This window comes from Eleutherodactylus coqui, chromosome 1, assembly GCF_035609145.1.
Source record: "Eleutherodactylus coqui strain aEleCoq1 chromosome 1, aEleCoq1.hap1, whole genome shotgun sequence".
NCBI lineage: Eukaryota > Metazoa > Chordata > Amphibia > Anura > Eleutherodactylidae > Eleutherodactylus > Eleutherodactylus coqui.
This window is the reverse complement of record NC_089837.1, coordinates 289,266,329-289,284,329: the sequence shown is the minus strand read 5'-3', so window position 1 is coordinate 289,284,329 and position 18,001 is coordinate 289,266,329. Positions and strand designations below refer to the sequence as shown.

The window sequence follows — 18,001 nt, the reverse complement described above, 5'->3', positions numbered from 1 at the left end:
GAGATCTTGGAAATATCTCTCATTTTCACACAAACATCCATTCTAGCTCACAAACAGCCTTCTCCCTTCCTTGCATGCACACCTCTCACACAGCTGTGTCAGTGCACATTGTACAGGGTCAGACATCTGGGCTGTTGCTGGGCAACGCAGCCCCCCCACTCGCCACTTACCTGGCAGTGAGACACCCCCCTGCAGGCAAATCTGGAGGAGCAGCAGTGACCTCCACCCCCCCACTAATCTACAGCAAGGCCAGAACAGAGGATTAACTAGCACCCTGCCAGAGAGAACCCTGCAGAGCTTTGAAAAGTAACCCTTGCCCAGCCAGGAAAAGACATACAAAGCATAGCAATGTATCAAGCCTCCAGAGCGTATCACTGTGCCGCTACCAAGCCCGAGAAAGCCAACAAAGCAGAGCAATGAACACAGCTCCTTCTAGAATCACAGCAACGTTCCGCTGACATTTCCAACTAAAATGCATCATCCATTAACAGCAGCGACATGGAAGCTAGCAATAGTTTGGAAAGATACATGTGTGCTACATGTGGATGTTGTGTGTTACCGCAGTATGTGCAAGGCTCTCGACAAGCAATGAGGTGTATCTGGCATAATTAGTATTGGAGGGCGATAGTGGTAGAGGCCTGGGGGGATTGTGGGAGGACAGTCTGTTCTGAGCAGGAAGGGTCATAGAGCAGCAGGAGATTGTCACACTGCTGGCACAGCTAGGAGAGAGGAACTGACGATGGGGACATCAAGAGCCTGGTGTGAACTGATGGGAGAGGGGGGAGTGCAGGGTATAGCAACTGCCGAGGAGAGAAAGACGGATAGAACACACACAATCTCTGCAACATAGCAAGCGGAGAAGGGAAAAGGCAGATATGGGGTATATGCTGATATGAAGAATTACTGGAAGGGATGGAAATGTGTCGGACAGGAAATGGGAGGTGCATCAGCAAGGTCAGGAAAAAGAAGGGGTTGTTAGCAGGGAACAGCTGAGGGGGAAAAGATCAGCACAAAGGTCTAAAAGTTAATGTGCATGCAGTTGTGAGCAGGAAAGGTCTGACAAAGCAAGTGTCCAGGCAGGATCAAGGAGAGGGCGGTGGCGATCGGAGAGGTGAAATAAAGATGATAAATGATAACATAAAGGAAGGCAGAATGTGTGAGGGAGAGATAAGGAATGCAATGATGTCAGATAAAAGATAAAAAAATGAGAAAAGAGGGAAGAGAGATCAGAAGAGAGAAAGCTGGGTAAGGCTTTGTGAGAAAACGGAAACAAGTGCTGATGAAAGACGGAAAGCACAAAGGAGCCTAATGGAAACAGAGACCTGATCACCGTTACCTTGGATTATCGTGCTGCTCAAATAACACTCCAGTCTAGATTCCATGAACACACAGGCGGCCCGGAACATCACCCACATTCTCGCAGATTGAAAACACAAGGCTGGTTTTGGACAATACACAATTTATGAGAAATCCTTATTTACAATAAATAGTTTTAACCGCCGAGGGTGGTGGTAGGGCTTTTAACATACGCAATTTCAGTGCAGCCGGTAGATGAGGGACACAGGGTGGTGGTGCAGGATTGGGGGTATGTGAGGGAAAGGGACTTGTTAACCATCGCCATGACAGTAGAGGTGCCAGTGCACTGCAGGCAACTCAGATCAGACTTCCACCCTGTCACATTCCCTCCCTCCCCTCACATACGCCCCATTACCCATATTATTTCTTTTTTTACATTTTGAAACATTTAAAAAAATTTCTTATGTACAATTTTTGCTGGTTTTGTGAAGAAAAACAAGAAAAAAATTTAACAAAAACACAAATTTCTTCTTAGGGGACAACCAGAGGAGAGGCGGTTCCAGAGCTCAAGGAGGAGAGGGGGAGCGCACCCGTGATGTAGCTTAGTGCAGGCTCGGAAGGGGATCCCACAACGTTTCTCCTGGCTTCAGTAGAGGGGCATGGTCTCGGCTGTGGATTTTAAGAAGAAATAGAAAAAGAACGTCAATAACGAGAGAGAAGTCAGAGCACAGTTCTAGAATATAAAAACCATACAGACATGACTCATGGTGCTGGGTGTGTGCGCAGTGTACAATATACAACAGTACCGAGGATTAGCACAAATACCGCTACAGTAATCTGTAGCGGGTTAGTCGGGTGATCCTAGTCACATAACACAGTCATGCCATGAGCTCAGGCAGAACCAAGCACTAGCCCAATGACTGAACAAGCCAAGCAGGCTGCTGGGAAAGGCAGATAAGGAAAAGATACTAAAGTGGCTGCTTGCATGGATGTAGTGTGATGGGTTTGCAGCAAGCCTGAAAACAGAACTAGCAGCTGCCTTGTTATTTGAGAGGACCAGTTCTGCATCCGCTTACACTGTACAACTGATTCCAGTTAAACGAGGAATTCATATTTTGTTGTGCAACTAAACAGGCTTAACTCCCAGTGTCATTAGTTATAAATGGTTTAATTATCACAATTTAACAGCATAATTGAGTGAAAATTATGCAGTATCTTCAGCTACCCAGCAGGTGTCAGTATTCAAACTTTTGTGCATTCAAAGTACAGCATTTAACAAAGCTGCAAGATCAGCACAGACAGCAGTAGAAAACAGTGACATCTGGAGGCTATACAATATAATTATACCACTTTCTTGACAGGTTTCAAATTAAGAACAAAACCCAACTTTTTTGCAGTAACCTATAAAGCAAGGGTGTACAAAGCATTACCCTTGATACCAATCTGCAGCCTCCGAACATCTTGACACAGGACTGCTTGTGTGTGGCTGCTCACATATAGCTCTCACATCAGTGGGATACCGCATGCACTAATAGTGCACCGTCCAGACATCCCCAAGTCCCTTAGGCTAGTGTCACATGAACATATTTGCAGAGCCAAAAAATATGTAGCATTCTCTATTTTCCTGCACAAAAATAGCACATATTGAACGAATTAACTTATTTGTCCATTTCAACGAATGGGAGCATGGTTGTGTGTTCTTTTGCATGCGCAAATGCGCATGATTTGCGAGTGCAAAAAGTACAGCAAAACATGCATATGTGAGTTCAAATAGGCAACACCCATTGCTCAAATACACTTACGCCCATGGGACACTGGCATTATACATCCAAAGTATAAAAAAATAAAGTAGACAAGTTAGGGTGCATTTACACGGGCGGGCGCAACTCACATCGTACAGGACACGTGAATTGTGCAATATGGGGGAATCCGCACATCACGTTTTATTTTCGTGACTCACACGAAAATAGGATTTATTGCAAATTCTCCATCTCGCAGCATCGTTGCCAGGGAAGGGGGGGGGGGGGGGGGAATGGAAATACACCCATTGAAAAGAATTTTCGTGCAGCTTTACAAGTCTTGCAATGCATAAAATGCACATAAGTTGATGGCCCGTGTGAATGGACCCTTAGAGGTGATCATCTGTGCATGCAACTCTTGTAGTTTATGGGAGTCTTGAAGTGATCTGCAATGGAGAGTCACATGCATGGTCTCCTCCTCTCTGGGTGCTGACTGGGGAAGGAGAGGAATACTCCCAATATGTGGAAGTCTGAATGGCAATGTATGAGTCTATGTACACAAAAGTCAGGTATGTTTAATTTTAACCAATAGTAAGAGTGCAAACATTCATCAACGGGGCAGAGCAATGCTGACCATTGCTGGCAAGCTGTACACGCCACACAATGGACTTATACTTTTTTTTACTCTGCACTGTGCCACAAAATAGGGCATAAGTACAAAAAGGTTTCAGAACATTCTCTGAACTGAGGATATGGCACATACAAGGATTTTCCTTTGCCAAACAGAGCTGGCATGTCAGAGCGGTGATAAAAGCCTGGCTTCTACCTCAGCCTCCCTGAAAGATTCCCACATGACTTTAGCCATCATGTCATGTCCCTTCTTGGTTGGGACTATACTAGAGAAGCTAGGATGGCCAATTTTCCAAAGTGTCTATCCTGTTTTAAGTCACTCCAAATGGCAGCACCCATTGTACATTAGCAATAGGCACTTACAAGTATGAGTTGGCCATTTCAAGACTAAGGCCCCCTGTCCACGGGCGTTCTGGTATCCCACGGTGGATCTCCGCCGTGGGAGCCGCCGCTGCAGACGTATCTCCGCAGTCAGCCTAATCTGATAGATAGGCTGACCACGGAGAAGCGGGGCAATTCGCAGCATGAATCGCAGAATCACAATGATTCTCTGCTCGTGGGCACGGGGCCGGCGCTTTCCATAGCAATGCTATGGAAAGCTTCAGACGTAAATCGCCGGCGAATTCACTGCCGTGGACAGGGGGCCAAACCAGATCACAATTTGAGGATGAACTAAAACAGCTCTTCATTTACAGTCAACATGCATCTTGAATTTTAAACTTGCAAAGGTTGATGTCTACATGAGCCAAACTGATCTAGACCTCTCCAGAAACCGACTCAAAGCTGCAATTGCTTCCACAATGAATATATTCAAAATGTTTAATAGAAGTTCTCAGAATGTTTGTAATGAAGTACTCTTGCCACTTACATGCTAATGGCCATCGTCCCATCATATTCACTTCATTTTCCCTAGGATCTCCAAGATTCATTTCAACCCTACAGGCTCCAGCCATCTTTAAAGGGAACGAGTCACCGCCTATAAGCACCAAAGACTAAATTTATGGTTCTTACAGGATAGGTCCTGCTGAGTTCAGGGGTATAATTTATATACTTACCACGTACCCCATTCCCACAATGTCAGCCCAGAAAGTCGGTGCGAGGTCAATCAGTATGACTTTCCATTTAGTCAACGCGAATGCACTCTAACAGAACAGTGGAGTAGACACGCGCAGACTGAATGAAGAGGGTCATACTGACTGGCGTCGTACTGACAGCGCAGGAACGGGGGAGCCTGGTATGAATGTTACGCTCCCAGACTCAGCGGGACCTTTCACCGTAAGCACCACAACTCAGATTATGGCGCTTATAGAAGATAACAGGTTGCCTTTAAGCAGAATTCTTCTAATTTCGATTGGTTTGTTCATCAAGTTCACCAATTTCCAGCCAGTCTATCATTCATCTCCACAGTAACCTACTTTTATAAACATATTTAGGTGGAGAATCTGTAGAATCATAACAGGTCCTGCAATCCTTATTTCTCACATTTTGATTATAGGTAAAAAGTAAAAAAAAACTTTACAAAAAGTAAACAAAAATATCTTCACATATAAAATAACTTCTGATAAAAACAGTTGATTGGTGCTAATTTAGTTCTGTTAATAAAAGGGGGTTTCCCTTGACTTAAAATTGCTTCACAAGCACTGTCCTCATTGGTTGCTGCTAACCAGGACATGTGACTACTCTAGCCAAACACTGGCTATGGAAGGTCGCTGCTGTGGCCAGTGATTGGCTGTGCTGGTTAGCAGCAACCAGGAAGGACAGAGTGCTTGAGAAGCAATTTTAAGTCATGGGAAAACCTCTTTAAATAAGTAGCAATTATTGTAGGTTTGGCCTTGATTGTTCCCCTACAGTTTGCAACATTGGTAGCAAGCACATCCCATTTACATGAGTGGATGTGCTGGCGACAAAATAGTTTTTGAGTCTACATAAAAGATGCAATCAATAACAAACAAGCGATTTGTCATTTGATCACTGGACATATTTACAAAAAAGGTAACAATCAGGAACGACCATTGGAACGATCATTAGGGCAATTATCCCCCTTGTGTAAATGGAACTTAAGAGGCCTTCAAGTTCTGAGACGCTAAACCTGCTCTCCAGGCATCTGCTCCAAATCATGCTGTATAGCATCAATAAACATCTGCATTATTGGTTGTAACAGAATTAAATTTACAATAAGCCATTTAGTTCTAAAAGCTGGGACTTAAAGGAAATACACAAAAGCACATCACAACAGCCATATTAGCTTAAAGGCCTTTTAAACAGGGCAATCATCGCCTGAATGTTCAGTAGAACAAGTAAACGCGCAGCGATCCAACAAATAATAACTTATTAGTTTGTTACTGATGACCTCTTTAATGCTAGCCTAAAAATTGTTTGTTGATAGCACATCCCTTGTTTAAAACAGACATCTGCCTGTCTATTGCAGAAACAAAAAAAGCATGCATTGTTACCTATGGATACAAGTCTTCCAAGTCTAAATGACTTGCTATACCAGCAATCACTATGGGAAATTTACATAGCTGTGTAAAAGTATGGTTAAACTACTGCAACATTCAACTACTTTGTACTATCCACTGATAACAGGTTCTTACCAACAAATGCACTTTTCGTTGTACCTAGGCAGCAATAAACCCAACCTCTAAAGAAAAAAAAAAAGTCATAAACCCAATTTTGGTTTTATAAATTTGCTATACTGACCTAGGCACTTTTATAAAAGCTATGCACAGCAGTCATCAAGAGACTGTCAAGTATTCTATACTGTCAGAAAGTGTTAAAAAAGCCAAAATCAGCTTATAATAAGGAACATTTAGAAATTATTCACATGGAAAGATTTTAATCAGTTGGGTTATCTGCATCAAGTCTTCACAGATTCTGGATTACATGTCAAGTCTGTACTGGAAACAAGTGCTGGACATAACCACACACATTTTTGGTTTACTTCCAAAAGGAAGTTGCTCAACATTAGGGATGAGAACACAACCAGAAGGAGCAACACTACACACCCTAGCTTTATACATGATGCAGTAACTTTTGGCAATGGCACTATAATGGTATGCCATGTCGTAGCATCATGTAACAAAAAGCTGCTATCCATTCATGGACTAATTGTATTTAGTAAACTTTCATATTGAAGATTGGAGCGAGCAGGCATGGCAGGACGTACTGTCTAGGTAGGTACGGAATGGAACATGACTGGTCACTGTAGCAGTTTAACAGCAATGAACTCTAACACAACGATTTAGAACAAATTTGCCAACTCCTTAACTTTAATTATTGTATCTTGTCAACACCAGAAGTAGGGGTGGAGACAAGATACAGGCTGCTTGACTGGGCAGTCATGCCCCCTGTTCATGATTGGCTGCACCGCTGGCTTCCCACAGGTCCTGGCACTGAGGTCTTCTGCTGTGAGTTTGCTGCCGCTATCTACCATCCCGATGCCCTCCCAGCAACAGTGCTGGGACAATAGCCTCCCATCTACCCTTACCAGCTTCCCTTAGCGGCCCCGCTGTCACTCTCCCCCTTGGCTGTACTCTCTCAGCTGCTGCCCCCTATAGCTGGGCCGCTGTCACTGTCCCCGATGGCTGTACTATCCCAGCTCTCTTCCTTCTACGTGCCCAGCTGTCAGACGTCTGGCTCCTGATGCAAGCTAGCACAGACAGCCGGCGGTCGGCACAGGTTACCTCTCTGAGCGCCCATGTGGCTTGTTATGCAGTGGGGAAGAAGGCAGGCAAGTGACAGGCCGGTGGCCACATGTGAGCACTGCTGAGAGCTGGTGGGGCGCGCACATTGCCGAGACCTGCAGCATGGGGGAGGACAGTCTTGGCAGCGGCGGCAGGGTATAGGTTCCCTGGCGACAGTATGTTTTGCTTTTTGCCTGTGCAGGAGGGTTAGGGATTAGTTTTCCAGTGAGGCTTACATTATTACCTGTAAATGTGTCCATGTTACACCTGTAACATAGAAGCATTAACAGCAAATAATTTACACCTAACTGAAAAACTAATCCCTAACCCTAACCCCCCTGCACAGGCAAAAATCACTAGACACCCTGGTAACACCTTCAGGGCCTTGTGGAATTCAGTCAATTGGGAGCTAGGGGTGTGACAGTGGCGTTCCTCCAGGAAAGCCCAGTCAAACCCCTAGCTTCCGGTGGTGACAAGATACAATAATAGCGCAAAGATCACTGAGGATCCAGGTGCAGAGATCACTGCTGCAGCACTAAGCGCTGTAGGGTGCAGGGATCTCTACTGGAGGAGCTGCAGCACTGAGTGTTATGTCCCCTTCACTGTCTTTGCTGCCTGTTGGCTTCTGTAAGCAGCTGAAGATGGACGTATAGACATCCATATGTCTGTCCTCTGCTGCTGAGAGGAGCAGACAGGCAGCAAAAACAGCCAAAGTTGCACAGTGCTGTAGGTCTTTTATTTCAGCCATAATCAGGGGTCTCAAAACCTGGACCCCACTGATTAAAACTTTTGATATGACACACTGATATGTCAAAAGGTTTTTAAAAAGTGCAGTTACTCTTTAAAGCACAAAAACTTCCTAGTGCAAACCATGTCAAAGTGATTGCAAAAGACTTTTAATACATTCATCTTTTTGTAAGTCCACACAGCTCTACGCATGTCCTTTAACGGAGTCTGCTATTGTAACTCAGCCAGGAGCAGAGTGTGCAAAGTTCCCCTGTGCAAAGAAAGTGTTCTTGCCCACCTCCAAAAAAATAAAATAAAAATAATTACATATATTATACGCTCACTGCTTTAATTTGTTATCCTGCTGCTACCCCCAGTAGTAATAGTGCCACTAAACATCTGCTACCCTCTAATCTCATATAGTCATGGCTGACACCAGAATGAGAGTCAGCAACATGGCGGGTAACAACCCCAGGCCTACCTTCCTTCCTGGGCAGCCAAACGCACTACACAGGTGTTATGTACATCCCCCAATGTTAGTCCATTGCACTTCGACCCTATACTATCTGGTACTAAAGCTTAATGATGATAATTATCCATACAGTCACATACAACCTTCGGTCAATCTATGGATCAATGTTCTCCACGCATTCCTGTCTTTCACCACTTTTCAGTTCTACGATTGACATGTTCGCGGTGGCCTTGATTGCATCTAGCCATCTTTTTTTTTTGTCGTCCTGATCCTCCTTTCACTGACCTTGCCAAGCATCAGTACTGTTTCCAGTGAGTTAGTTCGCATCACGTGGCCAAAAAAAAGAGCCGCTGCTTGGTGATTTTGCCCTCTAGTGATATTTTCGGATTGACACGATCTAACACTATCTTGTTCGTTGTTATGGCAGTCCAAGGTATCCGCAGCATTCTCCTCCAGAACTAGAGTTCAGACGCATCAATTTCTCTTCTGTCTGTTTTCCTGAGCGGTCAAGTTTCGCAACCATACGTTGTTATGGGAAAGAGGATTGCATTGGCCACTCTGGTATTTGTTGCAATGCTAATATCCTTGCTTTTCCAGATCTTTTCCATTCCTTGCATTGCATTCCTACCAAGTGTAATCCGTCTCTTGATCTCAGATTCAGATGGCTCGTTGCAATCCATTTTGGATCTAAGAAGAAATCTTGGACCGACTCGAGTTCTTTGTTGTTAATTTTTTATGTTCACTGTACCGTTGCCTACCGTGGTCATGACTTTCATTTTCTTGCTGTTGAGGTACAGTTCCATATGTTCGCTTACCTCGTTGGATAAGGTATTCCAGGTCCGCAAGCAGGGTGGTGACATCTGCATATTGAAGGTTGTTGACACTTCTGCCACTAAAGCTTGCTTTGCTGCAATACTAGAAACGGCTCAGACAAGAGGGGCACCATTTCCAGGCGACAAGAGGGGGGTTAGCAGGCCCCATTTTCTAATCTTTTTAAACCTACAACTATAATGAATCACAGCATTAAACCACACCTCAAAAGGTAGTAAAAGCCATTTTTATCTCACAAAGTGAAAGAGTAATTTGTACCTTCAAATGTAATTGTTTCCAGCAAGAGAAACCACGTAATCTTGTAGATATACTTTTTAATGGCCTACAAAAATACATGGTGTTATAGCGAGCTTGCAAACCTGAGAGGTTCGCAAGCTCGCTATAACATGTGATATCTTATAATGGCTAACAAAAAAACATCTACAAGATTACGTGGTTTCTCTTGCTGGAAACGATCACATTTGACTATTGGCCAACACAGTACAAAAACCTTTGTTTTCATTGTACCTTCAAGTGACCCTCTGGACCTGGGACAAAATTTGTCCAGGGAATGGAGGTTAAGGGGAGGAGTTATATTGCCTTCTCTGTGACCATACTGCTGCAGTTCCTGGGGCTCCTTTATTTTTCCAGTATGGCCACACCACTAGGGGTCTGGTTTGGGCTGTAAATGCATTTCAGAGCCTGGTTTTCCCACTAATAATGAACCTTAATGTATACATTTCTACAACATTTGTGATACATTGAAAAGACATGTTTACTTCTGCTCTTCAGCTAGTACTCTTATCTGACTGCAGACCTTTACTAAAACTAGTTGGGAACTCCTGGATTACTTTTAACTTTCCTCACTACCAGCGCAATCACTGCAGTGTCCTCTTCCTGCAGCTGACTCCCATGGGCTGCTGCAACCTGGCTAGTCCAATCAATAGGAAGAATAGGAAGTTCTTGCAGCTACTGTCATAGGGAGAGGGGTTCAATATTACTGCTATGTATGGGATATTGAATTGACATGATTTCTCTACTAGTGAAACTGATCTTGCTTTAGTAGGGGTTGATTTATTCCCTTGCTATTGTTTTAGTTGCTGCACATTAGCAAAGGGTAGCATACAGCCAGTAAGTGAAACAAACTAAATCAATTTAGCAACGTTATCCAGACCCTTGTTGCTATTATATGCTGCATCCATGATAGCAATGATACTCAGGATTGCTCAAATCCCGGGGTAGCTGTAGACTAAGCATAATTTTGAGCAAATAAATAAATAATGCCAAATATTAAAATGCAGTATGCACTATGTTTTCCCAACATGTTTCGCTGACCTGTGGCATCTTTAGTGTAAGATGCAAATAGTGTATCTTGTAAAGGTCAAGGACCTGAATTTAATTAGGGGGTCTGGTTTTGGGTGAAAACTTAGGTGTTGGAAGCTGGAAATGGCTGCAGAATTGAGGAGCTAGAGAGGTCTCTCAAACTTTAGTCATCAGAAGAAGTTGTCACAGCAGTCTGGACCCGATGGAGAAGAAAATATCATCTATAATTAAAGAAGAGGTGAGCTGTGAGTCACTATATTTATAGAAGAGATGCTGCCACCACTCCTGACACATTTCACAGACAATCCAAAGTATAGGAGTCCCAGATAAACTCCGGTAACACCCCACAATCTTGACCACAAAATAATCTCACAAATTATTATTAGGCCATTAACACATAACTTAATATGTTAAAACCAAGAACACTCTTAAACCCTAATAGACCCTATATAATGCTCCGAAAAGGACAATACTGTCTAGAATTTAACATCCTGCATTACACTTACCTAATGGGGAGGGGAGGCAAAGCTAAATACAGGATTTGGTTAGAAACCATTATATATAGTAGCTGTAGAATAGCAGCAAGTCTACTTCTAATCAAACCAATGACACTACTGTATTATGGGTCATCCCAATTTATTTAAAAAACCACACGCTATATCTTTCAATTACAACGACTCATCAGGTAACTCAGTAACCATCTGTCATGGAAATAATACATTTCAGATAGTTATATACAGTGGGGAAAAAGGTATTTAGTCAGATACCAATTGTACAAGTTCTCCCACTTAAAAAGATGAGAGGCGCCTGTAATTGACATCATAGGTAGACCTCAACTATGAGAGACAACATGAGAAAACACATCCAGAAAATCACATTGTCTGATTTTTAACTAATTTATTTGTAAGTTAAGGGGGAAAATAAGTATTTGGTCACCTACAAACAAGCAGGATTTCTGGGTCTCACAGACCTGTAACTTCTTCTTTAAGAGGCTCCTCTGTCCTCCACTCATTACCTGTAGTAATGGCACCTGTTTGAACTGGTTATCAGTATAAAAGACACTTGTCCACAACCTCAAGCAGTCACACTCCAAATTCCACTATGGTGAAGACCAAAGAGCTGTCGAAGGACACCAGAAACAAAATTGTAGCCCTGCACCAGACTGGGAAGACTGAATCTGCAATAGGCAAGCAGCTTGGTGTGAAGAAATCAACTGTGGGAGCCATAATTAGAAAATGGAATAGATACAAGACCACTGACAATCTCCCTCAAGCTGAGGCTCCATGCAAGATCTCATCCTGTGGGGTCAAAATGATCACAAGAATGGTGAGCAAAAATCCCAGAACCACACAGGGGAACCTAGTGAATGACCTGCAGAGAGCTGGGACCAACATAAAGGCTACCATCAGTAACACACTACGCCGCCAGGGACTCAGATCCTGCCATGCCAGACGTGTCCCCCTGCTTAAGCCAGTACATGTCCGGGGCCAACTGAAGTTTGCTAGAGAGCATTTGGATAATCCAAAAGAGTATTGGGAGAATGTCATATGGTCTGATGAAACCAAAGTAGAACTGTTTGGCAGAAACACAACTCATCGTGTTTGGAGGAGAAAGAATGCCGAGTTGCATCCAAAGAACACCATACCTACTGTGAAGCATGGGGGTGGCAACATCATGCTTTGGGGCTGCTTTTCTGCAAAGGGACCAGAACGACTGCCCCATTCATTCTTTCATGTATACAGATCAATGTATCGTGAGATTTTGAGTGCAAATCTCCTTCCATCAGCAAGGGCACTGAAGATGAAACGTGGCTGGGTCTTTCAGCATGACAATGATCCCAAGCACACCGCCGTGGCAATGAAGGAGTGGCTTCATAAGAAGCATTTCAAGGTCCTGGAATGGCCTAGCCAGTCTTCAGATCTCAAGCCTATGGAAAATCTTTGGAGGGAGTTGAAAGTCCGTGTTGCCCAGTGACAGCCCCAAAACATCACTGCTCGAGGAGATCTGCATGGAGGAATGGGCCAACATACCAACAACAGTGTGTGCCAACCTTGTGAGGACTTAAAGATAACGTTCGACCTCTGTCATTGCCAATATAGGATATATAACAAAGTATTGAGATGAACTTTTGTTATTAACCAAATACTTATTTTCCACCGGAATTTGCAAATAAATTTGTTTTAAAAAAAAATAAAAATCAGACAATGTGATTTTCTGGATGTGTTCTCATGTTGTCTTTCATAGTTGAGGTCTACCTATGATGTCAATTACAGGCCTCTCTCATCTTAAGTGGGAGAACCAAATAACTGAAACATATAATGAATCTCTAGTTTTCTTATTATGGACTCATTTTTGTGTTAGTCTATTCACAACAAATCTCTCAAAAACTCATGTCCCTAATTATGGAGGTTGATGCTCCCATGTATAAGCTAGTCACTATTTATGGTAAATGCAAACCACCACCAGACATTCTGCTTTGCTCCTGATCTGTGATCCGACTGGCTGGATGTGGTGACCTTGTGTATTTTTGGCGCATTTTTAGAGCAATGGCGGCCTCCACTTGTGTGTCGTACACGCCTTTCACCCACCTGCTCCAAGCCTTTTTAATTAAGACTATATGGCTCGGTATCCTACTTCCCTGGTTTCATTTGAATGTTAAGGCCCAAAGAGGTGTCTGCTAAAAAGGTAAGAAACCAATCTTTTCCAAGTCACTGTAAGTAAAGCATATAGCGCGGTATCCTACTACTGTGAATCAATTTGAGGCTCAGGCCTAAAAGAGAAGTATCTTAGTGTTAGGACTCTTCTGTAAGCATGATCACCTGGACATGATGGATGGGCCCACATTTTTGGAACCTTGTATTTTTATGTGATTAGTATATACAAGAGTTAGGGCTCCTTTCCACTGGCGAGGTAATCGCACGTTTTCAGTGCAATGTGAGAGTGCGAGCTCTCGCAGGAAAGTCCCACACATGTTGTTCTGACAACCTTTCCACTAGTGATGTTTAAGGGCAAGCTGCGATGCGAAGATTAAAAATCGCAGCAGGAGGATTGTTTCAGCGTTTTGCATTTTTCTGTCGCCCATACAGTGCAATGGCAAAACAGATTCTTGCAACGCAAAAGCTTGCAATTTTGCAGCGTTGCGATTTTAACATTGCGATTTTCTCGCAGAGATATCGGTATCGCTAGTGGAAAGGAGCCTTTATACACATTTAATATCTGAATAAAAATGCATGAGTTGAGATGTGTTTCTGCTTACAAGTAAAGTCACACATTAGATCTGAAAAGATTGGCTGTGTCAGGAAGACCAAAATTGGTTGCAGTCGAAAGGCTTAATAGTGCCAGAAGACTGTCCCAGTTAAGGGTACCAGCACAGCATCCATTATCAGGCCGCCTGCACACGGGTGATTTACATCGCAGAATCTAGGGCGAGCGTCCATCTCCAGGTTCCGCAGCAAATACAGTCTCTAGCATGCTATGGAAAGGGGATTCTTCCTGCACACGAGCGGAAACCAATTGTGGTTTCCGCTCGCGAAGGAAAAAAAAAATTGCAGCATGCTCCAGTTTTGCACGAATTCCGTGCAGGCAGCTTCCGTTGAGATCAATGGTAGATGTCCGATTTGTGGAAAGGTTGCGGATTCCGATGACGCAATAGGTACAGAGTATGTCCGAGGGTGAGCCATGCGGACCATCCACAGTACAGTTGTAAGAGAAAAGAAAGCACGGCTGCACAGATGCCCGTTGCTGCCAGGGCCAGATTCCGCATGCGGAATCTGACCAGCTTGTGTACAGGCGGCCTCTATAGTGTCAGAGTGCTCCACTGGAAAAGTCAGACAAAAACCAGATACTTTGTGCACATCACCCTACAGGTGTGTGAACTATTAGCGTCTTAAGCATTTGAAATTTTATTGTGGCCTGTTAAAGCAGCACAATCTCACGATAAGACTTTAGCCAAGGCAGGGGGTGCACAAGCTTTTTTGGTATGAGGGCCTTACTATGCATCGTGGTCAGCTATTCAGCCATTTCACTTGATATATGAAAGTACTTCATTTTTCTGTCACTAGGGGAAAAAAATGAATACTTACCCATTTCTCTCCGGCCAGTCTTCTTACCACATCATCTCCTGGTCTCTTCAGTCCCCTGTGTCACGTCACCTCCAGCCGGCCAGATTCTCCTCTTCCTATTATGTGGCGTCCATTCTCGGCATTCTACTTCCTGCAAGTCAGTGTGCCCAGTCACTAGTGACGTAGTGTTCATATACTATTGCCGCAAGACAGCGTGCATGCGCAATAGCCTGGCATAGGATTCGGCACTCCCTGCACATAGTGACGTAGCATACATTGATTGACCTGCAGGAAGGAGACTGACGAGAATGTACGCAACGGAAGGAGGAGGATCCGGCCGGCTGGAGGTGAAGTGACCCGGGCGACTGGAGGAGTCAAGAGAAGAGTTGGCCAGGAGAAGATGTGGAAAGAAAAAAACTGTCTGGGAAGCAATAGGCAAGTATTTTTTTTCCTAATGACAAAACCTTTAAGTTGTAGTTTTGTCATGTGATTACTTGTGCTACATAATTTGTAGTAGCTGCAGGAAAGGTTTCAAGAATAGGATTTCCTATAACCTAAATATACTACTGTGTGTTAAGATACTAAGTTGTCCTGTAGATTTAATGGACAGCTAAGAATAGTGACTAGTTTCCAGGACCAGTCAGTAATCCAACAGAAGCAACAAAAGATAACCACAGTCAAAGTTTAAAGAAAGTATAACGGTGCAAAAATATCCACTATGCCATTATGGTAATTTCGTATATATAAGTAACTATATCAAAACTTTGTAACAGTTTTCATTCCTCCAGCACCAACCAATGCATATTTTTTCCATGACTGGCAATGGCGTTATAAAATGTTCTGTAGAGAGCTTTTAGTTCAGGCAAGAGGTAAGTAATGTAGTTTGCACTTCAATATTAACCTCCCAATCCAATACTGTACTTCAAAGTGCGGATGTTTATACAGGTTAGGGTGTCTTCACACTTGCGATCGCGAGATCGCTGCTTTTTTTAATGCGAATGTCAATAGGACTTTCTAGGAGAAAGGTGAGGGGGGGGGGGGCAACACTACTACCGGGGCCCCTAGGGGGGAGGGGGGGGGCGCAATGCTACTACCGGGGCCCCTAGGGGGGAGGTGTAGGGGGGAGGGTTTACTACCAGGGCCCCTAGGACGGAGGTGGGGGGGGGGGGGGGGGCTACTACCGGGGCCCCTAAGAGGGAGGGGGGGCGCAACGCTACTACCGGGGCCCCTAGGGGGGAGGTGTAGGGGGGAGGGTTTACTACCAGGGCCCCTAGGACGGAGGTGGGGGGGGGGGGCTACTACCGGGGCCCCTAAGAGGGAGGTTGGGGGGGGGGCGAAGGCTACTACCGGGGCCCCTAGGGGGGAGGTTGGGGGCGCGCAACGGCTACTACCGGGGCCCCTAGGTGGGAGGTTGGGGGGGGGGGTGCAACAGCTACTACCGGGGCCCCTAGGGGGGGAGGGCGGGGGCGCAACGCTACTACCGTGGCCCCTAGGGGGGGAGGGCGGGGGCGCTACGCTACTACCGTGGCCCCTAGGGGGGGGGGGGGGGAAGGCGGGGGCGCAACTCTACTACCGGGGCCCCTAGGGGGGAGGTTGGGGGGGGGGGCAAGGCTACTACCGGGGCCCCAAAGAGGGGAGGTGGGGGGGGGCCCAAGGCTACTACCGGGGCCCCTAAGGGGGAAGCGGGGGGGGGGGGGGGCAAGGCTACTACCGGGGCCCCTAAGGGGGAGGTGGGGGGGGGGGCCCAAGGCTACTACCGGGGCCCCTAAGGGGGAAGCGGGGGGGGGGGGGGCAAGGCTACTACCGGGGCCCCTAAGGGGGAGGTGGGGAGGGGCCCAAGGCTACTACCGGGGCCCCTAAGGGGGAAGCGGGGGGGGGGGGGGGGCAAGGCTACTACCGGGGCCCCTAAGGGGGAGGTGGGGGGGGGGCCCAAGGCTACTACCGGGGCCCCTAAGGGGGGAGCGGGGGGGGGGGGGCAAGGCTACTACCGGGGCCCCTAAGGGGGAGGTGGGGAGGGGCCCAAGGCTACTACCGGGGCCCCTAAGGGGGAGGTGGGGGGGGGGGGCAAGGCTACTACCGGGGCCCCTAAGGGGGAGGTGGGGGGGGGGGGCCCAAGGCTACTACCGAGGCCCCTAAGGGGGAGGTGGGGGGCAAGGCTACTACCGGGGCCCCTAAGGGGGAGGTGGGGGGGGGGGGGGGCCCAAGGCTACTACCGGGGCCCCTAAGGGGGAGGTGGGGGGGGGGGGGCCCAAGGCTACTACCGGGGCCCCTAAGGGGGAGGTGGTGGGGGGGGGGGGCCCAAGGCTACTACCGGGGCCCCTAAGGGGGAGGTGGGGGGGGGGGGGGGCCCAAGGCTACTACCGGGGCCCCTAAGGGGGAGGTGGGGGGGGGGGGGCCCAAGGCTACTACCGGGGCCCCTAAGGGGGAGGTGGGGGGGGGGGCCCAAGGCTACTACCGGGGCCCCTAAGGGGGAGGTGGGGGGGGGGGGCCCAAGGCTACTACCGGGGCCCCTAAGGGGGAGGTGGGGGGGGGGGCCCAAGGCTACTACCGGGGCCCCTAAGGGGGAGGTGGGGGGGGGCCCAAGGCTACTACCGGGGCCCCTAAGGGGGAGGTGGGGGGGGGCCCAAGGCTACTACCGGGGCCCCTAAGGGGGAGGTGGGGGGGGGGCCCAAGGCTACTACCGGGGCCCCTAAGGGGGAGGTGGGGGGGGGCCCAAGGCTACTACCGGGGCCCCTAAGGGGGAGGTGGGGGGGGGCCCAAGGCTACTACCGGGGCCCCTAAGGGGGAGGTGGGGGGCCCAAGGCTACTACCGGGGCCCCTAAGGGGGAGGTGGGGGGGGGGGCCCAAGGCTACTACCGGGGCCCCTAAGGGGGAGGTGGGGGGGGCCCAAGGCTACTACCGGGGCCCCTAAGGGGGAGGTGGGGGGAGGGGCCCAAGGCTACTACCGGGGCCCCTAAGGGGGAGGTGGGGGGAGGGGCCCAAGGCTACTACCGGGGCCCAAGGCTACTACCGGGGGCCCCTAAGGGGGAGGTGGGGGGGGGGGCTCAAGGCTACTACCGGGGCCCCTAAGGGGGAGGTGGGGGGGGGGGGGCTCAAGGCTACTACCGGGGCCCCTAAGGGGGAGGTGGGGGGGGCCCAAGGCTACTACCGGGGCCCCTAAGGGGGAGGTGGGGGGGGGCCCAAGGCTACTACCGGGGCCCCTAAGGGGGAGGTGGGGGGGGCCCCAAGTCTACTACCGGGGCCCCTTAAGGTGAGATTGGG

At 47.3% G+C, this 18,001-nt stretch overlaps 1 protein-coding gene across 5 annotated transcripts in view; it reads right to left on the bottom strand.

Moving 5' to 3' along the window:
- Window positions 1-1,442: 1,442 nt before the first annotated feature.
- The window catches only part of AHDC1 (AT-hook DNA binding motif containing 1), a 127,296-nt gene continuing 110,737 nt past the window's right edge, over window positions 1,443-18,001 (bottom strand). For all 5 annotated transcript variants that reach the window (XM_066572722.1, XM_066572753.1, XM_066572719.1 and 2 more), the window contains one exon: window positions 1,443-1,965. The gene's annotated coding sequence lies outside the window, so the exon portion shown is untranslated. The remainder of the gene's footprint in view (window positions 1,966-18,001) is intronic.